Source organism: Elephantulus edwardii, unplaced genomic scaffold (genome assembly GCF_000299155.1).
Source record: "Elephantulus edwardii isolate Elephantulus edwardi_28Jun2011 unplaced genomic scaffold, EleEdw1.0 scaffold00265, whole genome shotgun sequence".
Lineage (NCBI taxonomy): Eukaryota > Metazoa > Chordata > Mammalia > Macroscelidea > Macroscelididae > Elephantulus > Elephantulus edwardii.
The window spans coordinates 281,944-305,661 of record NW_006400015.1 but is presented as its reverse complement, the minus strand read 5'-3'; the positions used below and the strand labels follow the sequence as shown (position 1 = coordinate 305,661).

The window sequence follows — 23,718 nt, the reverse complement described above, 5'->3', positions numbered from 1 at the left end:
TACCCTCTGGTAGAAATGCCCTATGTCAGTGTCTTGAGCAGGTCTGTGGAGCATTATCCAGAGCCTTTGTAAATGAGTCTTAAAGTGTTTCTTCTCGATTAAGGAGTTTCTGTAAAGTCTGATATGTGGATAAGGAAGTGATGGTGGTGTAGCCCGAGCCTGGATGTTGGAAAAGATCCACCTATTTCTGTAATTTACTTGAACCTTGCAATTAGGGAAAGGAATTTCATTTTAGTTCATTTCTTTAACACTTTGTGAGTGTTTCTGGACATGTCCAATTTTATGACTTTATGAATCATACGACACCCCTTATGTGTTGAGCAGTTCATATTGTATGATCACCAAGTATTTTGAGATTCAGCTCTCAGCCTCGTCCACGGTCCAGCAGAAATCGAGGTGCTCTTTCTCAAAGAGATCAGTCATGTGTATAAGAACTATCCTCCAACCTGCTGGGAAGCTGTACTTGGATTTCTTCTTTGGGATTGGGGAGACTCCTTTGAACGTATCGATCTTCCGTCGATGAGCTTTGAAAGCCTGTACTCCAAACACCCACCTGTCAGTCGGTACCTTGGCTTCCTGGAGCTGCCGTCACAAATCTGCTGTAGGGTCAGTGCTGACGTGTGACAGTCCACAGACAGCAGGACAATGCGTTGCCCAGTCTTTTGTCGTCTTTATGCTGATGGTGTGCTTGAGCCCATTGTGTGGTCACTGTGCCTTTTGAGTGTCCTCCAAGTCACACTGTGCTGGACAATATTGTTACAGGATGTAGGGTGGTCACAAGCTAATTTTTTTAAATTTTTTATTATTTGTATGTGTGTGTGTATACCATCAAATCAGATCTGACTGGTACAGGAGAAGATTGTCCCTCCTTCCCCGGCAGAGCTTCTGGTGGATTCGAACCGTGCGCCTCTGGGATTGCAATGCAGCTTCTTGCCACTAGGCCACCAGAGCTCCCCTACAAGCTAATTTTTTAAAGTAGACTGCCAGGTTGTCAGGAGAGTCCTTGAGGAAAGTATCATGCTGGGAAATGTGGGGGTCAGTCAGAGAGAGGGAGGTCCTCAGCAAGACGGACCGACAGACTGACTACAGCAGTGGATCCGAGCAAATCAGAGATCACAAGGACGGGCACTAGAAGGCAAGGTTGGACCTGCTGTTCCTGGGCTCGCTGGGAGCCTTGGTGTCTCCGGAGTTTCTCTCAGGCCGTGGTGTTCCTCAACCCTTAGAACGGCTCGATGACACCTAACATCCCCTGTCTGTTGGTAAACACACCTCTCAAAGCATCACCGTTCATGCTTGACAGAAGAGCACTGTACTGGGGGCTCTCTCAGCTGTAGTCTTTAAGGGAGGAGACCCCTGTTCCTTCGCCCGTGGGCCACTGAGCAGGTTCCGACTGGCCCTCCATAGGATGGGAGCTGAACATTCAGCAGTTGCGTCCCCAGGGCCCAGGAAGTGTGACCTGCAGCGTCGCAGTGCCTGGCCCTAGTTCCTCTAAACGCAGTGTCCTCAGCAGTGAGGTCAGCTGCTGTCGTTCGGTGCTTCTGAGGCGAACACAGGGGACTGGACGGTGCTGTCAGTCTGAAGCACCGACACAGCTGCAGTAAATGGGGTACGTTTGGTGCTTGGGGTGCTGCTGTGCCCTCTGGGGAGAAGATGCACCTCTGGAGTTCATCCCTCTGTTGGGGAGAGGAATAAGTACCCTCTCTGTACCCAGGATTCCCAAACTTTAAACAGCAGACTCACCTCGGGGACGTCTCAGAGGGTTCCTCACTCTGGTCAGGAACACACAGGGATGTGGTAGGGTCACCACCCTTCATCCTCTGACCACTGAGAGTGGTACCCTCTCCTCTGTTCCCACAGCTTTATACTCTATTACTCTGGGCCTAGCATATTGGCACGGATCAGGGAGTCAATCTGGCACGTCTGCCCCTTTCTCAGCAAACCTCTCCTGAGAAGACACTGGCGAACAGGGCAAGCAGCCTCTAGTGTTGATTCTGAGCAGAGAGTAAGCATTCTTACCTGACGCAAGTGGCTGGTCGACCAGGACGAACTTCTGGGTCCACAGGGCCTGAGCTCCAGCTAGAGTCGGTAGTTCTCAGGGGGGTCTGAGCATTTTCTAGTCAACTAGTCAATGGACACATGTCCTTTAGAGGAGGAAAGGACAGATGGAAATGATGATGCTGTTAATGATCTGTTGTTGTTGTTGTTAGGTGCTTTCAAGTCGAGTATGATCTGCAGGAATTTGGTGTCTCCAGTTCAAAGAGCTCTGGGTATTTGAATTTACACAGGTTTGAGAGGTAAATAAGGGACCATGTCTCTCCAGAGTCATCAGTCAAGTCAGACCTCAGTTGGTCAGATTTAGAGCAATTTTTTAAACTTTACAGATTAATTATCATCGCTCGTTTAACTTGATCCTAATGACCTAATTTCTTCCCCCCTCCTCAGTGCACTGTAACACAAGGCAATGTAATGTAATGTAATTTTGCTAAGTGTTTTTATCACTAAAAAGAGGTTTCATTTTATTAACTACTCTTTTTGGCTCTATTTAAAATATCATGTAATTTTTTTTCTACTTTATTAATGTGGTGATAATGTTGATTAAGTTTTTAATCTTAAGCCAGTGTTACATTCTTGGAATAAATAAACCCATCTCGGTAATGACAGATTGTCATTCTATTCGTGAACAATTTTATTTTATTTTTTTTTTATTCTGATGAGGCTTAACCTCTCTGTTGGGTTTGGTGAGGCACACCCACCCAGTACCTTTGAGTCAATTCTGTGTCATAAAGAGATTCCCCACCAGACAGTACAGACCCTCAGGGTCTCCTAAGCTGTCATCGTTAACAGAGCAGGCTGTCAGCGGAGGGAGGGCACTGGACCAAGGGTGGACAACAAGAAGACTGGCTGCTGTGAAATTCACGGACTAGGAGGTTGGTGAGAATTTGATTTACCGGATTATAATCCCACTGTGAAATCCACGCTAGACCTTTAGGTGGGAACTGTTTATAGAAAATGAGGGTTTAACATCTTTGAAAAGTTTCTAGTGAGGTTAGAAGAGAAAAAAGAAGTATATTCATTCTGTGCATTTACTGAGCAAGCAGTCGGAGAAGCTGGACCATATGAAGAACAGGATATGAGAATTGAAGACTCATGAACAACTGTGATATGCAGATGACACAGCCTTGCTTACAGCAAGTAAAAAAGACATGAAGCATTGAAGGATCAGATTACAGCCTTAATATAAATTACAGATTAACGTAAAACCCCCCAGATCTTCCCAGCTGGACCAGTAAAACCCCTGATGATAACCAGAGAAAAGATGAGGTGGTCAAGGATTTCGTTTGACTTGATTCTGTTCATGGAAACAGCAGTGATGAAATCAAAGGATAGTTTGTAATGAGAGCATGACCTGGAAAAGAACTCTTGAGTGTCAAAACGCAAAGATGCCCCCTTCCTGGCTACAGTGCAGCTGCCCCAAGCCATGGCGTTTGCAGTGGGATAGCGGGGTAGTGAAGAAGGAAGACGAAAGAATCGCTGCCTGACATCATGGTGTTGGTGTAGAGGAGTGGGTATTCCTCACCGGGGCCTCCAGACGACTGACTATCTTGGAGGACATGCAGCAGGAATGGTCCTTGGAGACGAGGAGGGGGAGGACTCTGTCTCGCACACAATGGACATGCCGTCTGGGGGGGCGAGGGACCCATCACTGGAGGATTTTAAGCCTTGGGTTTCTGAGACAGAACTGAATGGATGACGTTTAAGAACCACCAAGAGCCAAAGAAAAATGATGGTGCAAATATAAACGTCTGCTGCTGAGCCGAGGCCGGGCCCCTGCTCGTTCGTCTTCCTTTGCAGGGTCTGGCTGTAGGTGCTCTTCCTGTCAGAGCTCCTGGGACAGCAGAGAAATAAGTCCCACGTGGCCTCCCAGGAGCGAACCGGCCCCCACCAGCACCTCTGCCTCAGTGCAGCTCTCTCCCACGTGGTGCAAAGTCACCCCACTGTCCCCAGAGCAAGGCCACCAGGCGCCTGCGGGTATTTTCAGATCAGACACTTCATTTCTCCTAATTAGATATCACAGATGAGCCTGTGGACGTAAGAGGATTCTCAGAAACCCTGTAGCTTTCTGGTGGTAATGCCCCCATCCTCAGTATTGCTAAGGGCATTTTAATGCTATCTGTTAGTTATAATTATGGGAAAAACGTTGAATGTGGAAGAAAGGATAAATTTTGCCAAGACCTCGAAGATGACAAGGCCACGTTCATCTGCTGAACTTGGAATAAGATGGATTTTTTTAAAAAAATTTTTTTAATAGCATATTCTTTCCATTTAATTTCCCCCCATTCAATCATTGTTGCACATTTTCCTCCCTGCCCACTCTGCCCCCCGGTTTGTTTTTCTCTTTGAAGCAAAGAAAAATTTCTTTCATTATTATATAATCCTCCATCTGAGTCCACAATCCATTTTAACATACATTTCTTTTTCTGTCATCTTGTCATGAAAATAATACGTAATCCTATATTCCTTTTAAATAGTTCTCCCCCTCAACTGTTTTAATGCAGTATACATAATTTATCTCGTCTTTCTCAGTTTCCCCTAAACTCCGATGTCAGTCCTGTTTTACAAGAGTGGCACTATGCAGTGTTTGTCCTTTTGTGACTGAGATATTTCATTATGTCCTCCAGGGTCACCTATATTGTAAAAATAATTACCTGAAACGGTGCTCTTGGGAATGAGCCAGCCCATCAAACCTGTGTTGACCCAAGAAGATCTGAGCTGTGTGGCCACAGGACCATTTTTATTTCCGTTTATAGAGCACAGAAACATGTGTATTTGGAATCTTTTCTCTTGACAGGCTTGCCAATTATTCCCCCATGAAGGAAAACTCTGGGGGAGATGTGGTGCTTTACCAAGGGAGGTTTAGGTGTCAGAGTTGGATTCATTAGGATTCATTAACCAGGGATAAATGGGGATGCCCCTCGGGGGCAGACATCTCCATGATGGTGAGAGCCCAGCAGAGGCAGGGGCGACCTGATGTTTGATGGACTCGCCTTAGTCCGTGGACGGAGTCTGTGCTCTGCGGCCGGCCACGGTGGGTCCCCTGCTGTCCTCTCCCCAGTGGTCTGTTCAGTGGTCCAGGGTGCTGGTGGGAACTGCTTCAGTGGCCCCCCGGCTCCTGCCTCTGGTCAGTGTGTTCCACAGCCCGTCTCTGCACACAGCGAGGGCTCCCCTCCACCACAGCTGAGCTGCCCTCGAGAACCGAGAGTGCTATTGGCTTCTAGGGGGATTGAGACGTCTTCCCTTCTACTTTGGTCAGGAGAGGCTAGTCTTTGGAAAAGACATCATGCTGAGACAGACAGAAGGTCAGAGAAGGGAAAGAACCACAACAAGACAGAGCGGCACAGTGACCCCCAACAGTGGGGTAAAACAGGCAGAGACCACGCATCTGGTGCAGTGCCCAGCTCGAGTCTTCAGAGGGTCAGCTGAGTCACAGCCGACTTGGTGGTGCCTCACAGCATTACAAGGATTAAAAGATCCCCGGGGTGGTCCATGAGCAACGAGCATGCCGGCTAACGGAAAGATGGAGGGTTTGAACTCACCCAGCAGCTCGGCCAGGGAAAGGCCAGGTGTATGCTCCGTGGAGATCGCAGGCTCGACACCGCCCTGGAGCGTTTCTGCCCCGTCTCCTGGTGTCACGAAGAGTCAGATGGCAGCTCCAGCTCACAGTGTCATGTCCCCACCGCTGCTGCCTCCTTGGCTGTGTGGCCACAGGAATCTCCGTCCCAAAGGCTACATGGCACTCTCTGCTCCTTCTGTCCCGATGGTGGTGACATGCCCCATTTCTGTCTGACCCTGCTCAGCTGAAGTCTGGTGGGATGGCCACCCGGCCAGCCCTCACGCCAGTGGTCTCCACCTCTTGTTTGCACATCCCAACCTCAAAGGTGCTATATGACCTGATTTGTATCCTTGGCAACCTCTCCAGTTCCCTTGGTGGGCCTCCAACTCCTGACATCTGTGATCAGAGTTACAGCTGATGACTGAAACAGCCGCATCGCATAGCCCAGTCTCTCCTTCTTAGGGCCAGTCAGAACCATCTGGTGGCCGACCCTTCAAAGGGCCTCTGAGGCTGGGACTCGCAGGGAGGAAGTGGCCCTTCTTCCTCCTCAGAGCAGCCGGCACATCTTTGGGTTAGAAACACACCTTCTGGCTGTGCCATTAGAGCTTTCTTATATGCCCATGGATAATACTCACAAAGATGTAAGATACAGAATTTAAAACGTGGGAAGGGACAAACGTACTGAGGGCAGGCAATAGTTGTGGGAGCTCAACAGCGTGAAGACGCTAAGGTTCTTACTGATCGGTCTATCGGAAGCAGGATCTCAGCCGGCTTTCCCAGCACTGACACCCGAGGGAAAGGGTCTTCATCTGTACTGGACAGCCTGAGCAGAGCCAGCCTTCTGTCCAGAGGCCGGGAGTCCTTGGCATCCGTGATGCTGGAGGCTACATGCTTATGGGGACAGAGAACCAACACAAAGCAGCCCAGACAGATTTTGCAGACTCTGCTGGCAACATCGTTCATGGTTCTGTCCACGCTGTGACACAGCGCCGTCCGGGTAACAGCTTCCCGATTCAGAGGTTCGTGAGGTCATTTTTTTATTTTATTTGTGCCATGCTTCTGTCAATAGATATAGGCTCCCCTTTGACCCCAAACTTAGAGAACCATTGCATCAGTGTGTTCAAAATACTCACAAATTTCCATTAATGAACGTAGCATCCTTTTTCAGGATCCGAGAGTCAAGGCCAGAACCCCATCAATATTCCCAGGGGAACCCTCCTTCCATTCATCACGCCAAACTCCCGGTCAGGATAAAGGTGCTTTGACAGGTCTTTCAACAGAGTGATGGAAGGATGAAGAATGACTGAGAAAAGGGTTAGAAACACACCATTTAGTCGGTGCTCTCATTCCAGGCCCCTGAGGATCTGAGTGGACAAGCAGATTTTGAGCTCTGGATTAAAGTCGTTAGTGAGAGAACATTCTTCCTCTTTTTATGTTCCAGAGAACATGTTCAAGTGTTATTTTACTATTTCTCACTTCATAGGAATCAACACTCTTGGTACCAGCAGTCAAGAAATCAAGAGATGAATTGCATTGGGAAACTTGGCTGTCCGGGACCTCTCCAGAGTACTGAAGAGCAACGACATCAAGCTGGAGACTAAGGTGAGCCTGGCACAGGCCATAGTCTTCGCAATTGCATGTTATGTGTCAGAGAGCTGGACAGTGACTAGGGATGATAGAAGGAGAGTTAATGTCTTTGAGCTGTGGTGCTGGAGAATAGTATTGAATATACCATGGGCTGCTAGGAGAACAACAGGTTTGTCCTAGAGAGGGTTAAAATGGGCCACACGCCTGTGACAAGAAAGGCAGGCCTGACCCTGGGCCTCACCGGCACTCCCACCATCTTGGCTCACATACCTGTGTGTGTCTTGGTTCTTACTTCTCCAGTGTATATAGTTGCAGTGAGATTTCTGGGCCTTAACTAGTATCTCCATTTCTAGTGGGAGGAAGGTACGTGAGGTCTCTAATATCCTAGGATGGGAAGGAATCAGGCGGGCAGAGACAGAGACAGATGAAGGTCCATGATCCAGGGACAGAGGGCCAACTCTATTTCAGATCTTTAAAGGAAGCACCATGCAATTTCCCACACTGATTTGACCGTTTTCCATTCAGTACATGGGAAACTCAATCTCCCCCCATACCCTTGTTTCCTTTTTTATTTTTTTTTGTCTTTGCTCTTATGTCTAAGATGAGCTGGTATCTCATTAGAGTTTTGACTTGCATCTCCCTAGTGACTAATGAACTAATTTTGGAAGCATCTTGATACAGCGAGAGCACAGATTAGCTCTGGAAGAGCTCTGTGAGCGTCGGATGAATGGATAAATGTTTTCTAAAACGGTGGTTCCACCAGTGAGGGGAAGTCGTGCTGGGCAATGTCATTCCCTACCTAGACTAGGAGGCTCCGGGAGATTGTCAAAAACAATGGTGGCGTGAAGCTGACGTTTAATCAAAGCGCCTACTCTGCTTAAGAATTTGAGGTTGAGAGTTCCAGACTAAAGGAAGTATTTTTCCTGTGTATCCAACTCCCTCCCCCACCTCCATGATGAAACACATTTTTTTTATCCATCTTTATGATGTGTGTAAGAGAAAGAAAAGAATTATGTATAGCTTTGCTTAAAACCTCATCATACTTTTAAAAAAAAGTATGCTTTCAAAATTGATGTCTTACAGAAGTGGTTCTGGGTCTTTTAAGGAGAGCACTCTGCCAGGTTAATGAAGAGGAGGGGGAACCACTGGAAGCCTGCTAAATTGTTAGAAGAGAGATTAATTTTATGTAAATGCAAGTAATTAATCAGCAAGCACCTAGCAGCCAAATACCTAATGTGAAGAGCTCTCCTCTGCGAGGGGAAAATTGCACTTCTTTGATTGAAAATGGACCACGAGGCAGCATTTAGATCTGCCTTTTGCCTCTAACTTCCCCCAGACTGTCTGGAATTAAGCGCAAGTCCATCCTCTGCCCGCATCCCAGTATAGAGAGAAAATGAAAGACCCTGCATGGCTTGAGCTGAAAACTGGCTGATGAAGCCTGTGGCCAAAGAGGAGGGAAGGAAAGAGAATTTCCATTAGTGGGGCTCTGCAGGAAGTCTGGAGATGTGGACGAACATCACACGTGTTTGTAACAACTGAAGTTACAAGAAAGAACTCAAAAGAGAGGTGATCTCAGGGCCGTCTGCAGCCTCTGGCCTGCCCAGCATGCACCCTCTTCTTCCTACCTGTGGGGTACCAGTCCAGGTGGAGCAGGAGGGCTGCCCCCTGGTGTCACGCTCACAAAGGCTGAGCCAGCAGGGAACTGGCCCCCTCATGCCCTGGCAGAGCCTGGCTGGCACTGCACCCTGGAGAGAGGTCTGCCTACTCCCTGGAGTTATTAACCTGTAAGACACAGACAGGAGCGGGGGGGGGGGGGCCATGAAACACTGAACTGGAGGATAATCGATGAACAAGCTCTCCGCTGCCACGTGAAAGGCCGGCTTTGAACCCAGCCTCCGCTCTGTGAGAGAAAACACCAGGTGATCTGTTGTGATCAGTCGGAGGACGCCTGACAAGCACTGTGGACAGCTCCGCTCTGTGGGTCCTGGAGGGTTTCCGTGAGTCGGACTCTGCCCGCAGCAATGGGTATGAGCCAGGATTGACGTGATCACCTGGCAACAGCGGAGGGTGGTGGGAGCTCAAAGCTGTCAGTAGCGGCGCTCTTCACCTGGGAGAACCTTAAGGAGCACAAAGCCAGTACGGGGAGCACTGAGCACGTGGAGCATGGAGAACAGAGTCGGCGCATGGAGCACGTGGAGCACGGAGAGCAAAGCCAGTACATAGAGCACTGAGCACGTGGAACACGGAGAACAGTCGGCACATGAAGCATGGAGCACGTGGAGCACGGAGAGCAAAGCCAGCACGTGGAGCCCAGAGCACGTGGAGCACGGAGAGCAGAGTCGGCGCATGGAGCGTGGAGCACGGAGAGCAGAGTCAGCGCATGGAGCGTGGAGCACATGGATCACGTGGAGCACGGAGAGCAGAGTTGGCGCACGGAGCATGGAGCACGTGGAGCAAAGCCAGTACATGGAGCACTGAGCACGTGGAGCATGGAGCACGTGGAACACGGAAAGCAAAGCCAGCACGTGGAGCACAGAGCACGTGGAGCACGGAGAGTAAAATTGGTATATGGAGCACAGACCACATGGAGCACGGAGAGCAAAGCCAGCGCATGGCAGACGGCCGACAGCTGACCCGGCGTAGCTGTGCCCTCGGCCATCTCCGTGCTCCTGGTCCAGGTGCACCTGCGACCCTTCTGCGGCTTCATTTTCTCCAACTCGTCTGAGCCTCCCTTGGCGCAGGGAGTGCTGTGACTATTCCAACACTGGAGTTTCCACGGGCGCCCGAGATCCTGAAGTTCACGACTGTTCCGTATCCATTGCTGGCTGCTTTCATGTGCTCAATAAAAGTTTTCAAACGCTGCTATGTGCCTGTCACTGTGCAAGTCTTGGAGAATAAAAAGGTGACTTAAACACAATATTTTCCTCCGTGAAGCACACAATTAGAAGAAGAACCCGTAAACGAGGATGAAGATCCTTTAAAAGGAAATTTCGGTTGGATGTATTCTATTACTAAACATGCGTGTCTTCATTTCAACCCAATGAGATTTAAGATACTTGGAGTGATCCTAGTTTTCAAAGTCAGAAGGCAAAACTGGGCTCTGCAGGAGATGTTTTGCTTGATGAAATGAGTCTAATTTTTTGAGGAGGATTCAGTGGCTGAATGTCTATTAAGCTTGCAGTACAACATGTACTGAAGAACAAAATTAGACTATGAAATAAAAACATAAAACATCCTATTGAAACATGTATGGAAAGCCAGCTTGAGCTAAATCCCTGGCTGCAGATACAGGAAGAATTGAAGGGGGAAAATGAAAATGGATTACCTAGGAATTCAGCCACTTCAGGAAGTAGCATGCAATCGAGAACCAATGGGAGTGAAAGAAGTAGTCCAAGCTGCACTGAAGGCATGGGGTAGGGGTGGGGGTGGAAATAAGGCCCCAGAACTTGATGTGATGCCAGTTGACACTTTTCAACAAACAGATGCAGTGCTAGACATGCTCACTAGGCAATACCAAGACATTTGGAAGAGGTAGCTACCTGACCGACCAACTGCAAGAGTTTGTTCCCATTCCTCCAAAAAAGGGGTCCAACAGAATATGGAAATGATTGAAAAATATTATCAATATCCCATGTAAGTAAAATCTCACTAAAGATTATTTAAAAATTACTATGGTGACTCTACTATGTATGCAGCTCTCAGGCCTGGTTTTAATTGTTTTTGGTCAAGCATTCTTCTAAGTGGTATAGCACTGGTCTGTCCACTTGCTGTACAGAGGTAACTCATGCTTGCTGTGATGCCAAACACTGTGACACTGATGTGTCAAATGTGATAATGGTCACCCATGGTGGACAGTGTTCGGTGGAGCTCTCCAATTAAAACAAGCTTGGAAACAGGAGTGGCATCCATTTCTGAAACAGTTTGCCTCCAGAAACTCTATGAACTTAGAGAAATGTTAAAAATTATACGAATGTTCAAGTTTTTCCTTCATATGGTCACTATGAGTCGCCTATGACTGAATGGCACTTAACAAATAACAACAACCTAACAGTACACCAACAGAGAACTGCCAGAAATTCAAGCTAAATTTATATGAGACCATGGCACCAGGGATACCATTACTGAAGTCAGATGGATCTTGGCAGAAAGAGAATATCAGAAAAATCTCTATCTGTATTATATTGACTATGTAAAGGCATGTGACTGTGTGGATCGTAACAAATTACGGTTAACACTGAGAAGAATGGAAGTCCCAGAACACTTAATTGTGCTTTTGCAAAAGCTATACGTAGACCAAGAAGAGGTTGAATGGACCGAACAAGGGAACACTGCAGGGTTTAAAATCTGGAAAGGTGTGTGCCAAGCGTTTTTCCATTCCTATTAAATCTGTAGGATGAGCAAATCGTTCTAGAAACTCTATGTGGCATCAGGATTGGAAGAAGTCTCATCGACAATCTGCATTATGCAGATGAGATACCTTGCTTGATCAAAGTAAAGATGACTTGCAACACTTGCTGCAGAAGATCAAAGCCTACAGTCTTCAACATGGGTTACCTCAAAGCCTACAGTCTTCAACGTGGGTTACCTCTCAACATCGAGGAAACAAAAATCACTGCTGGGCCAGCAGGAACAATCATGATAGATGGAGGAAAGATTGGAGTTGTCAATGATCCCAGTTTATTTGGATTCACAACAAACGCCCATGGTAACAGCAGCCAAGAAATCAAAAGACATGTTGTAATGGGGGGGGGGGAAATCTGCTGTCAAGGACTTCCCCAAAGTGCTAAAGAGAAACAGTGTCAGTTTACAGATTAAGGTGTGCTTGATCCAAGCCAAGGTCTTTTCAGTTACTTCCTATGCACCAAAGTTGGACAGTGAATAAGGATGACAGATGGAAGAACTGATGCATTTGAATTGTGGTGTTGGCGAACGGTGCTCAACGTCCCGTGGATGGCCAAGAAAACAAGCAGGTGTGTCTTGGAGGAAGTTTGGCCATGTGGTGGCAACAATGGTGGAACTTTGTCTCACAAGCTCTGACATGTTCTCATGTCTCAAGGGTCTAGTCCTTGGGAAAGGACATCATGCTGATCTCAACAGGATGGACAGATAGAGTGACTGCAACGATGGCTTGAGCACACCGGAGACGGTAAGGGTGGGGTACGACAGGTAGGGAGCATGCTAGAGACAGAGAGGTCGGGGCAGGACAGGGCAGGGTTCAAATCTGTTGAACAGGGTTGCGATGAGTTGTTCAGCTTGATGACACCTAACAACAACCACAACCACAACAAGATCCACAAAAACAAGGTATTTAATGTTAAAAATTACAAAAATAAAGTCTAAAGATACAAGTCTAAAGATGCAAGAAGCATCAGAAGCTAATATACTTTAAAAGAAGAGGGGAAAGTAGAATTCAGATATTTGGGACAAATTGTTTAGTTCAAAGCAATGATATACAGAATCATGGCAAGTTGAATCAAGCAGGCAAAAATCAAGATTAAAATGAATGGATATTAAAAATTAGAAAACAATACTGTATGTTGTTGTTGTTATGTGGCATAGTCACTTGCAACCCTATGTACAATAGCCCTGAAACCTGCCTGTGCCAACTTTATTGTCTCTGACACATCTACTCTCATTACCCCAGTCACTGTATCAATCCATCTCATTGATGGTCTCCTGCTCTTTCTCCATCCCTCTACTCTTCCAAGCATGATGTCCCTCTCCAAGGACCAATCCCTGCTTGCTACATGCCCAGATTATGTCAGATGAAGCCACAGAATCCTTGCCTCCAAGAAGCAGGCTGGTTTCACCCTCTCTAGGATGAAGCTGTTTGTTCTCCTGTCAGTCCATGGTATATTTAAAATTCTCCTCCAGCACCACAGCTCAAAGGCATCAATTCTCCTTGTATCATCCCTACTCATTGTCTAGCTCTCTGATGCATAGCAAGCAATTATGAAGACTATGGCCTGGATCAGGCACACCTTAGTCTCCCGACTGATATCGTTGCTCTTCAGTACTCTGGAAAGGTCCCTGACAGCCGACTTTCCCAATGCAATTTGTCTGTTGATTTCCTGGCTGCTGGTACCAAAAGTGTTGATAGTGGAGCCAAGCAAACTGAAACTGTTAACAATCTCAATCTCTTCACCATCCATACTGATGCTGCCAACTGGCCCAGTGGTGAGAATCTTTGTTTTCTTGATGTTGAACTTCAATTGATATTGAAGGCTGCAGTCCTTGACCTTCTGCAACAAGCGCTTCAGGTCCACCTCAGTTTCAGCAAGCAGGGTTGTGTCATCTGCATAACACAGGTTGTTGATGAATCTTCCTCCAATCTTGATGCCACATTCTTCCTCATACAGCCCAGCCTCCCAGATGAACTGTTCTGCATATAGATTGAAAAGGTACGGAGACAGGATACATCCCTGGTATACACTCTTCCCGATTTTGAGCCATGAAGTATCTCCTTGCTCTGTTCTGACCATTGCCTCCTGGTCTGAGTATAGGTTTCACATAAGCACAATCAAGTGGTCTGGGATTCCCATTCTTCTCACAGTCAGTCACAATTTGCTGTGATCCACATAGTCAAATGCCTTTGCATAGTCAGTGAAACACAGACATTCCTCTGGTACTTTCTGCTTTCAGTTAAGATCCGTCTAACATTAGCTCCAATATACCTAGTGCCATGGCCTCTTCTAAAGCCAGCCTGCACTGTTCTCTGTTGACGTGCTGCTCCAGCCGTTTTTTGGATAATTTTCAGCAGAATCTGGCTTACATGTACATTTGATTAATTTTTTTCCCCTATTCAAACCTTTTATTCCGTTATTGTTGGTGCACGAGGAAAACTGCTTTGCCCATAACTCACGGTGCCCTGGACTTCCGACACCAACTTGTTATTTGGTCAACAGGAAAGCAGACCAAGCCATTTTCTTCTTAGATCTGGTCAGCTAAGTGGCACTTACTTAACTGATGCTTTCTTTCCTATAACCTTTAACAAGATCTCGTATATTGCATTGATTATGCCCCAAGAGATTAGGGACTGGTGGTATAGGCACCTCTAAAGAGATTTGCCAACTTCCTGTCCCGTTCTAGCTAGATTTTTTTTTTAAACCCTGGGAAAAGGCTGAAATTCCCCACCAATCTGAAACTGCACGTGAGTCTTTACAACATTAAATGGGAAAAAACCAAGAATCCCAACATGGCACCTAGCAGGCCTCCACAGATGAAATCATTGACCAAGTGGGCACTGTGAGACTTTGCAGAAGGCAGGTGGCCTTAAGGGGGCCTCCAAGGCCAAACCCCAGGGCATTGCTCGATCCATTGCGGAGAAGAATGGGCACCAGGCCTCAATAATACTCTTTAATCCCATGGTGTTTTGGTGCCTCGAACGCCTGATAAGTGTTTGTAAATTTGCCATGATGCTTGTGGTATTGTAGCAAAGTCTGAACTCTTTCCAGTGGAGTGAAAGTGGCTTCTGTCATCCCTGCAAGCACTGCGCCAGGCTACACATCACCAACTCTGGGGTGGTGACGTGTCTGCGGAGAAAGGAGGACAGATCCTCATGCAGTCCAAACATCAGCGCCAGCGCGGTTGTCTTCTGCATCGACGGAGGAGGAACTCCTCGATACAAGGTTCGGAATCCCTCCCTCCTCAACGAAAGGATTGCGTCCCTGGTTTTGATGCCGTAGAGCTGTTGTTGAAAAAGGACCTTCTGCATCACGATGCAGAAATGTGATCACGATGTTGTTGACAGCTGCACAGCGGCCGCACATTTGACCCACATTGGTAATGTGAGGGGATGATATACCTTGTTTTGAAGATGTCAGGATTGGTGGCCTCTTTTTGCGAGCTTTTGAATCCATCGTGTTGCTTAAGATCTTTCTTCTTTATGAAGGATTTTAACCCGTGGCCGCAGGCATCCCCGAGGCCACGCGCCTGCAGGCCAGAGGGCGAGTAAGACACATTTAATTAATTTGAGTGCATCAATGAAATTGATAAATCTCCGGGACCACATAATTACTCCAAATTGAATCAAGATTAAGTGGAAACTCACCTTCACCTAGTATGGTTCACTGGGCAGGGCAGAATTGCAGGAAGTGTCAACATACAACATCTAAATGACTTTTCGTGAGCATCTCATTTCAAACTTCCAAGGAATTAATATCTACCACGTTATAGACACTGTTTACTCAGAAATTGACAAAAATGTGCGCAGCCTGGATTATGAAAGAGCATTAGTAGAGGGTAAAAGCCAATCGTCACCCACAAGGAAAATCAGAAAGAAATCTTACTTATGAATATATATTAAGTAAACTGTATGAAAAAGCGCCTTTCCCATCTGTTTATGATTCTCTCTCACGGAGACTGACGGTTACATTTCCATCAGATTTAGAGTCCAAGGTTGGCTGACTTGAAACAGAGAGAGCTTAAATGAAATTTGTTTTGGGGTGCCTGCCCAAACAATGCATGTGGAAGGGATGGGCAGTATTTGTAACACAGCTCTGGTCAGAAGTGTGAGAGGCCTAGGTGAGTGTCAAAAGGGGGGGAGAGTGTGAGAGAGAGAAAAATGGTTGTGATTGGAAAAAGGTAACCACATGCAAACAAACAAAAGGAGATTTTTTAAATAATTACTTTCATTTTTTCCAGCGTGCAGGCTCTGTTTTGTGGTCCAAGCGCTTCTTGGTTGTTGCTGATGGGTGTCATTGAGCGCCTCCTACCATCGCTACCCAGTGGACAGCCAGAGAAACGAGCCTGGCCCCGCGTCACCTCACACCTGTGCTCTGCTGCCGTCCACTGCGGCAGTCACCGCATCGGCCAGTCCTGCCGAGAGTCCTCTCTTTTGCTGACTTTCCATTTTTCCAGGGACATTGTCCTCCAGGTATAGGTCCTTGTCGATAACAGAGTATGTGAAATGAATAAGTTCTTTAACAAGAACTGTTATGTTGCATTGATTATGCACCTTTACTTGTAATTACAATCCTGGCTGCCTTTCTTCCAAGAAAGTTTCTTTCTTCTTTTTTTTTTACGGTCCATGGTGTACTCAATTTTCTCCTCCAGAAATTATTATTCAGTGACATCAAATTCTTTTTTCTTTCCTATTCATTGTCCCATTTTCACATGTATATGAAGTAAATAAAAATATCATGGCTAAAAAAAATTACCTTTGAGCTGTGGTGCTGAAGAAGAGTATTGAATGTACCATGGACTGCTAGGAAAACAAACAGATTCACCCTGGAGAGAGTTAACCAGGCGGCTCCTTGGAGGCAAGGATTCTGAGGCTCCATCTAACATACTTGAAGGGGGACATCATGCTTGGGAGGGTGGAGGGCAGGCGCAGAAGGGGAAGACCCTCTATGAGGTGGATTGATTCAGTGACTGGGATAATTGGGATGGGAGTGTCAGAGACAGTGCGATTGGCACAGGACAGAGCAGAGTGTAGGGCTGTTGTACATAGGGTCGCTATGAGTCGCAAGCGACTCGATGGCACATAACAACAACAACGACGACGTCAGGTGCACCTTATCTTTAAAGTCTTGCTTTCTAGTACTTTAAAGAGGTCTTTGACAGACCATTTGCCCAATTTGATTTCTTGACTTCTGTTGACAGGCTTTTGGTTGTGGATCCAGGTAAAAGGAAACCCTTGACGACTTGCAGTGTTTCTTGGTTTCTCATGATCTCGTTTATCGGTTCCATTGTGAGGGGTTTTGTTTTCTGTATGCTGAAGGGCGGTCCATGTTGAAAGCTGTACACAGTATTTGAGCTTCTCAGGAGCTGTTTCGAATCGTCTGTGTTTTTGTAATCTGGATGGCATAGGTTGGCAGGGTCCCTTCTTCCACCCCTGATGCCACATTCTTATTCATATAACCTGGCATTATCTGCTCATTGTAAAGATTGAATAGATACGGTGAAAGAGTTCGGCCCTGATGTGCACCTTTTCAGATTTTTAACCATGCAGGAGCCACTAGCTCTGCTTGAAAAGCTGCTTCTTGGTCTCCGTAAAGGTTCCTCATGAGCAGTATTCAAAGGATTTCCTTTCTTCTCAGTATTTGTCATCATTTGTTATGATCCACAAAGTGGAATGCACACAATCTCTCCTGAAATGCCTCCGCTGGTATCCCATCAATCCCTGGGGCCTTTATTAACTGAGCAAAGGAATGCTTTTTCAGTTAACAGAACACAGGTAAACATCTTCAGGTACTCTCTGCTTTCAAGCCAGGATAATTTGACATCAGTAATGATATTCTTCATTCTATGGTCTCCTATGACTCTTGCTTGAATTCAGATGAAGCAAGAATTCTGAATCTGGTCAGTTCCCTGTCCGTGTACTTTCCCAGTCATTTTAAAATCATTTTCAGCAAGGTTTTATTTGCTTGTGATGTTAATGGAATTGTTTGGTAATGTCTGTGCTTCATTGGATCACCTGTTTTGAGGAATGGGAACAAATACGGATCTCTTCCGGTTGGTTGGTCAAGTAGCTGTCCTCGAAATTTCTTGGCAGAGACTGGTGAGCACATCCAGGGCTCCATCTATTCCCTGGAACACTTGAGTTGATATTCCAGCGAGTCCTGGGGCCTTATTTTTTGTATTTTTTGCTCATGCCTTCCTTTCAGCTTGTCTGCTTCCTTGTTTACTACTGGATCTTGATCACGTGCGACTTCCTGGGAAGGGTCGATCCGTTCTTGTCGGCTCAGTGACTCTGTGTGTTCCGTCCTCTTTTGATGCTTCCTGCATCCTTCAACATTTTGCCTACGGAGTCCTTCAGTCCTGTAAGCCAAGACTTAAATTTTCCTTCTGTTCTTAAAGCGTGACAAGTGCAAAGCATATTTTTCCCTTTTGGTTTTCCGACTCCAGGTCTTCGCACACTTCGTTACAGCACTTTGTTCTTTCTTCCTCAGCCACCTTTAAAGTCTGTTCAGCTCTCTTGCTTCATCATTTCTCCCTTTTGCTTCTCCACATTCAAGAACATATTACAGTCTCTTCTCACCTCCATGGTGGTTTTTTCTTTCTTTCCAATCTTTCTAATGACACTTTGCTGTCTTCCTGTATTACGTCTGAAATGTCACATCACAGCTTTGAACTGACATCTGAGCAGCTGATGGTCAGTTCCATAGCCAGCCACTGGCCTTGTTCTGATGGGCAGTGTTGAGCTTTTCTACTGTATCTTTGTGCAGATTTGGTCATTTGACTTCTGTGTGTTCTGTCTGGTGAGGTCCATGCATATAGTTGCCATTTGAGTCTTTTTTGAAAAAAGGTATTTGCTAAAAATACATCGTTCAAAACTCTGTCATGTCATCTCTAGCCTCGTTTCTATTGTCAAGGCCATGTTTTCCAACTGCTAACGCTTTGTTTTCAGGTTTTGCATTCCAATTATTAGTTCTTAGTAATGCATCTTGACTACATGCTTTATCACTTTCAGAATGAAGGAGCTGGTGGGCGTTGGCTTTACTACTTTGTGCATGAATTTGAAAATAGTCGTTTTAGCAGATCTTCCTCGTGTATGCGAGACGTTATGCTCTCATTTGATGTTCTTGCACATCAGGTTAGATCTTCAAATGCTCCTTTTTATTAGGACTGCAACACTTTCTGTAAGTGACATGTTTCTGCTTAAATAATAAAATAAAACCAAGGTCAAATAAAAATTTTAAGTGTATCTGATTTTCACATCTTATCCAAAGATGACAGAAGAAGAATCGATGCCTTTGAGTTGTGGTGCTGGAGAAGAGTACTGAACATACCCTGACTGCCAAGAGAACAAACAGATCTGTCCTAGAGAGGGTGAAACCTGGTTGCTCCCTGGAGGAAAGGATTCTGAAGCTCCATCTCACATACTTTGGACATGTGGCCAGTAGAAGCCAGTCTTTGGAGAGGGACATCATGCTTAGAAGGGTGGAGGGACAGTGCAGGAGAGGAAGACCCTGGATGAGATGGGCTGACACAGAAACTGGGGAGATGGGGACAAGCGTATAAGTGGGGTTGGCTCAGGATAGAGCAGGGCTCAGAACTAGCGTGCATAGAGTCGATATGAGTCGCAAATGACTGGAGGGCACATAATAACGAACAATAACAACAATAACATAACAGCAACACAAACAATGTGAAAATATTTTTACATTTGACACTGTTTTAAGAGGCATGTGCAGGCATAAACTTATTGTCATCAAGTTAGAACCAACTCCTAACTGACCCTCCAGTGCATTTTTTCAGGCAACAATTTGCCTGGGAGGAGATGGCACACCTTGTTTCCCAAGGGTGAGAGGCTGGATTCGAACTGCCAGACAGTGTCAGCTCCTAAGTTAGCAGAACAGCTTCCTATAGACGACACCACCAGGGAGCTCCTTTACATGTGTACACGTGTGTGTGTACGTGTCTAATATGACATGTGAGATATATAGATGCTTATATACATAATGGTTTGTATATTACACCTAGATGTGTATCTGTATGTATATCTTATTAATGTGTCGTTTTAAAATATTGCACCAGAAACAAAATGCAGCCTGAAAGCACAAGCAATGGTCTGGTTCCTTTTCTTTCCTTCTGGTCAAATCACCCAGTGTTTCCTGACAGTTTAAAGGCGTTGTGTCAGCTCCCTTGCAGGGGATCAGAAGTGGGAGAGGTGGCCGAGCGATTCACATGGCGAGAGGCCCTTGCCAGGTGGCCTTCCGCTTCCTCTCGCCCGCTACGAAGGGCTGCACTCTGCATCTAAGTGTTTTAATGGGTCAGCTCTCGCTCTGCCTTGAGGAGGCCGTCCCACTGGCTGTGTCTCTGCAGAAGATGCTGAAAATCTCCACTTGTTTTGAAGCAGGGGAATGATTTACCCAAGCCGAGCAATAAAGTGAATAAAGGGTGTCCTGAAGTGCCTACGCTCAGCATGCCCTGTAGTTACTGCTTGCCTCCTCGGCACTTTCAAACCTATAATTAGATCTGTTGTTAGGTTTTGCCAGACTTTAATGAACTTCATTCTGTTTATGACAGCGCTGGAGAGCCACCCCCTGAGGGAACTGTATCAGGGAAGAAGAGTTGATGAGAGCTCGTGTTTTCTATGTGGGCTTGAGATGCAATTTCCTCATTTTCAGATTGTTAAACATTCCAGCATGTCAGAAAAATGTGTGTGCACGGTGTGTGGATGCAGCGTGGGTGAGGGTGGGAGGGGCGCAATCTGAGGGGCTGTCAAAACAGAACCATCACATCGGCAGAAACTGGGCTAGAAGTCAGCGTTAGACTACTGTTGAACGATTCTTCTCTTGGCGAGACTTGGAGTCTTACTTGAGAGATGGTTAATGAAACACTGGGGCACAGCTACATTGGGTGTTACTATTCAATAAGCCCCCTTGTCCTGCGAATTATTGTGGTTGTTGTTAGGTGCTGTGGAGTTGAGTATAACTTACAGTGACTCTGTGAACAGCAGGTCTGAACCCTGTCCTGTCCTGTGTCAGCCTCCTCATCTCGGACACACTTGAGCCCGTTGCTGCAGTCACCATGTCAGTCCATCTGGTCCAGGGTCTTCCTCTCTTTCACGGACCCTTGGCCTTTCCAAGTATGAGATCCCTTTCCAAAGAATAGCTCTGGTGGCCTAGTGGTAAAAAACTGAGCTGCAGTCCCGAAGACACTTGGTTTGAAACCACCAGTTGCTCCACTGGAGACGGATGGGCAGTCTCTTCCCAGGCAAGTAACTGCCTCTAAAAATGCACCGGAGAGTCAGCTATGGGTGGTTCTGATTCCATGGTAAACAAAGCAACACACCCCAAGTACAAGAGATGACATTTTACCATCTTTATCTCCAAGGAGCACGTTGGCTGCATTACCCCCTAGACATACCTGTTGGTTCTTTTAGCAGTCTGTGGAATAGTCAGCACTCTTTGCCAACATCACAACTCAGATGCATCAGTTCTTCTATCATCACTATTTATTGCCTGGCTCTAAGATGTGTAGCAAATTACTGAAAAGACTGTAGCCAGAATCAAGCACACCTTAGTCTTCAAACTGGCACCACTGCTCTTCAGTGTTTTTAAGAGGCCTCTCACAGTGGATTTACCCAATGCGATAAATTTCCTGATCTCCAGACCGTTAGTACCGGGGGTATTGATTGTGGATCCAGGTAACATAAAATCATTGACAATTATACTCTTTTCTCCAGCTGTCATGATGTTGTTTACTGGGCCAGTGGTCGGAATTTTTGTCTTTTTGGTGTTGAAGTGGAATCCATATTGAAAGCTGTAGTCCTTGATCTTCTGGAACAAGTATTTCAAATCCTCTTCACTTCCAGTAGGCAAGGTTGTGTCGCCTGCGTGATGCTGATGAGTGTTCCTCTGATCCTGATCCCACGTTCCGCTTCATGGAGTCCGGCTTCATGAATGATTTTCTCATCATGCAGATTGAATAGGTGTGGAGAAAGGTTACAACCCTGATGCTCACCTTTCCTGATTTTAAACCATGCACTATTCCTGTGTTCTGTTCAGAAAAATAGGTTAGATTTCATATAATCATAATTGTGCTCTATGATTATCGTTCTTCTCAGTTAGCCATAGTTTGCTATCCACACAGTCAAATGCCGATGGACTATGAGGGATAAAGTGACAGTCCATAGTGTGATTGGAAAGGTAAATCCCAACCTGAGCAAACTGTGGAGTCCGTTCCAGGGCACAGGTGACCCACAGGGCAGAGGGGAGCTGAGAGCTCCGTAGGTGTTCAAGGCTGATGCCTTTGGGAAGCCGATCATCAGGCCTTTCTCGTGAGGGACTTCTAGGATGAGTTTGAACCACCAATCATTTGGTTTGTAGCCAAATGGTTAATTCTTCGCACCATGCAGACACTCTTCCTTGAGAAGACAAAACCCAGACCCTTTGCCGTCAAGTTGATTGCGTACGTGTGGGGTCCCTGTGAAATGGGGTCAAGAGGGTGGAAGGACATCTAGGGTTGGCACGGTGGGCTCTGCCTGAGGACCCTGTGCTCAGCTCGGCAGAAGCCCAAGGATGTTGTCTAGTTGGTGTTAGGGTTCTAGGAAGGACCCAGGGGACCAGGAGAGCCTGCTGTGCTGTGTGCTGTGCAGCCTGTCCTGTGGCTAGTGACCCTGCATGCCAGGGGGACATTGCCCGCTGGCATCTTCTGGGTCCCTTTATGGAGCGGATCTCCATGGCCTGTAACCCTATGTGCCTGGGTTGGGGGGAACTGCCCACTAGCATCTCTGGGCCCCTTTGTGGGAGCCGGTCTCCACTTCTCCGGTGGAGTTGCTACTGTGTTCAGGTGGCTGACCCGTCAGTGGTCAGGTGCCCGGCCAACCCTCCACAGGGCAGGCAGCGGCCCAGATACCAGCGGTCACTGGTGGACTCTGGCTCCTGGGCCTGTAGCTGTGCTTGGAGCGTTTTCAGCGGCTGCCCTCTTGGAAGCAGATCAACGGGTCTTTCCTGTGCTGTGCCTCTGGTCGGACTTGAACTCCCACCCTTTTGATTTACACCAAAATTACTAACCTTTCACATCCCCCAGGGACTCAGGGTCCCCAGTGCGTGTGTGAAAATGCCTCCGTCTTGTTTCAAGCTGTTCCTTCCTTCGGAATCGGAGACCAAGTGAGGACGGGTTGCTTTCTGTGTGACTTCTCCCCCTCTGTTTTCATGGTGTTTTACGCAGGCGTTCTCTTGCTCTCGGTGACTCCCCACTTCTTCTCACACACCCCCTCCCCTCCGCATCTCCTTCCTCTCTGCTCTTCCCAGGAGCCTTCCTGCTCTTGTCTGTATCTTCCCAGGTTGATCCCTCCCCTGCAAGACCAAGTCCTGGGAGCACAGTGGCGACAGGTCTCCTAACCAAACGCGGACACTCACCAGCTGCCCCACAGAGAAGAGATAAAGCATCCTGTGCCCAGAAAGACGGCCTTGGGTGTTCTGTGGGAACTCCTCCACCCCCTACTGTCCCCCCTAGTCACTGCAAGTCAAAATCAACTCAGTGATGGGGGTTCAGGTGGAAACAGCCAAGAGCAAAAAAGGCAAAGAAAAAGTTTGGAATCCCATTTGTAAATTCATTAAGGAGTCTAATTGTTGTTGTTGTTGTTGTTATTGTGTACCTTGAGCTGGAACTGACTCCTAGCTGGCCCTCCAGTAGGTATCCAGCCGCCGTCAGTCACGGGAGAGGAAGCTGCCCATCTGTCTCCCGGGCTGCAGCTGGTGGATTGGAGCCATATGAGTTTTGGTTGACAGCCCAGCTCCTTAACTATGTCACCAGAGCTACTTAGGGAGCATCCTTTATTCTTAACACTACTTAAGGCTGAAAAATTCGTTTATTCTGTAGAAGTTGTTGCAGGTATCCCTAAAACACAACACAAATATCAAGAAGCCGGAAGCTACAGGGAAAGGAAAGAGAATAGCTTAATCTCGAATGTTACGTTGTTACCTGTTTGTAAGAGTAATCAAAAGAAAAAGAACCTTCCACAAGGAATCAGCTTTATTTGTTTTAAACAGGGTCTCAAATGTAAAAGGGAAAACCGAAGAAATAAGGGAAAAAACCCCAATCTTGTGATTGAGTTAAAAGTGTCG

At 46.7% G+C, this 23,718-nt stretch overlaps 1 pseudogene; it reads right to left on the bottom strand.

Moving 5' to 3' along the window:
- The window catches only part of LOC102849447, a 76,165-nt pseudogene that overhangs the window by 5,722 nt on the left and 46,725 nt on the right, over positions 1-23,718 (bottom strand).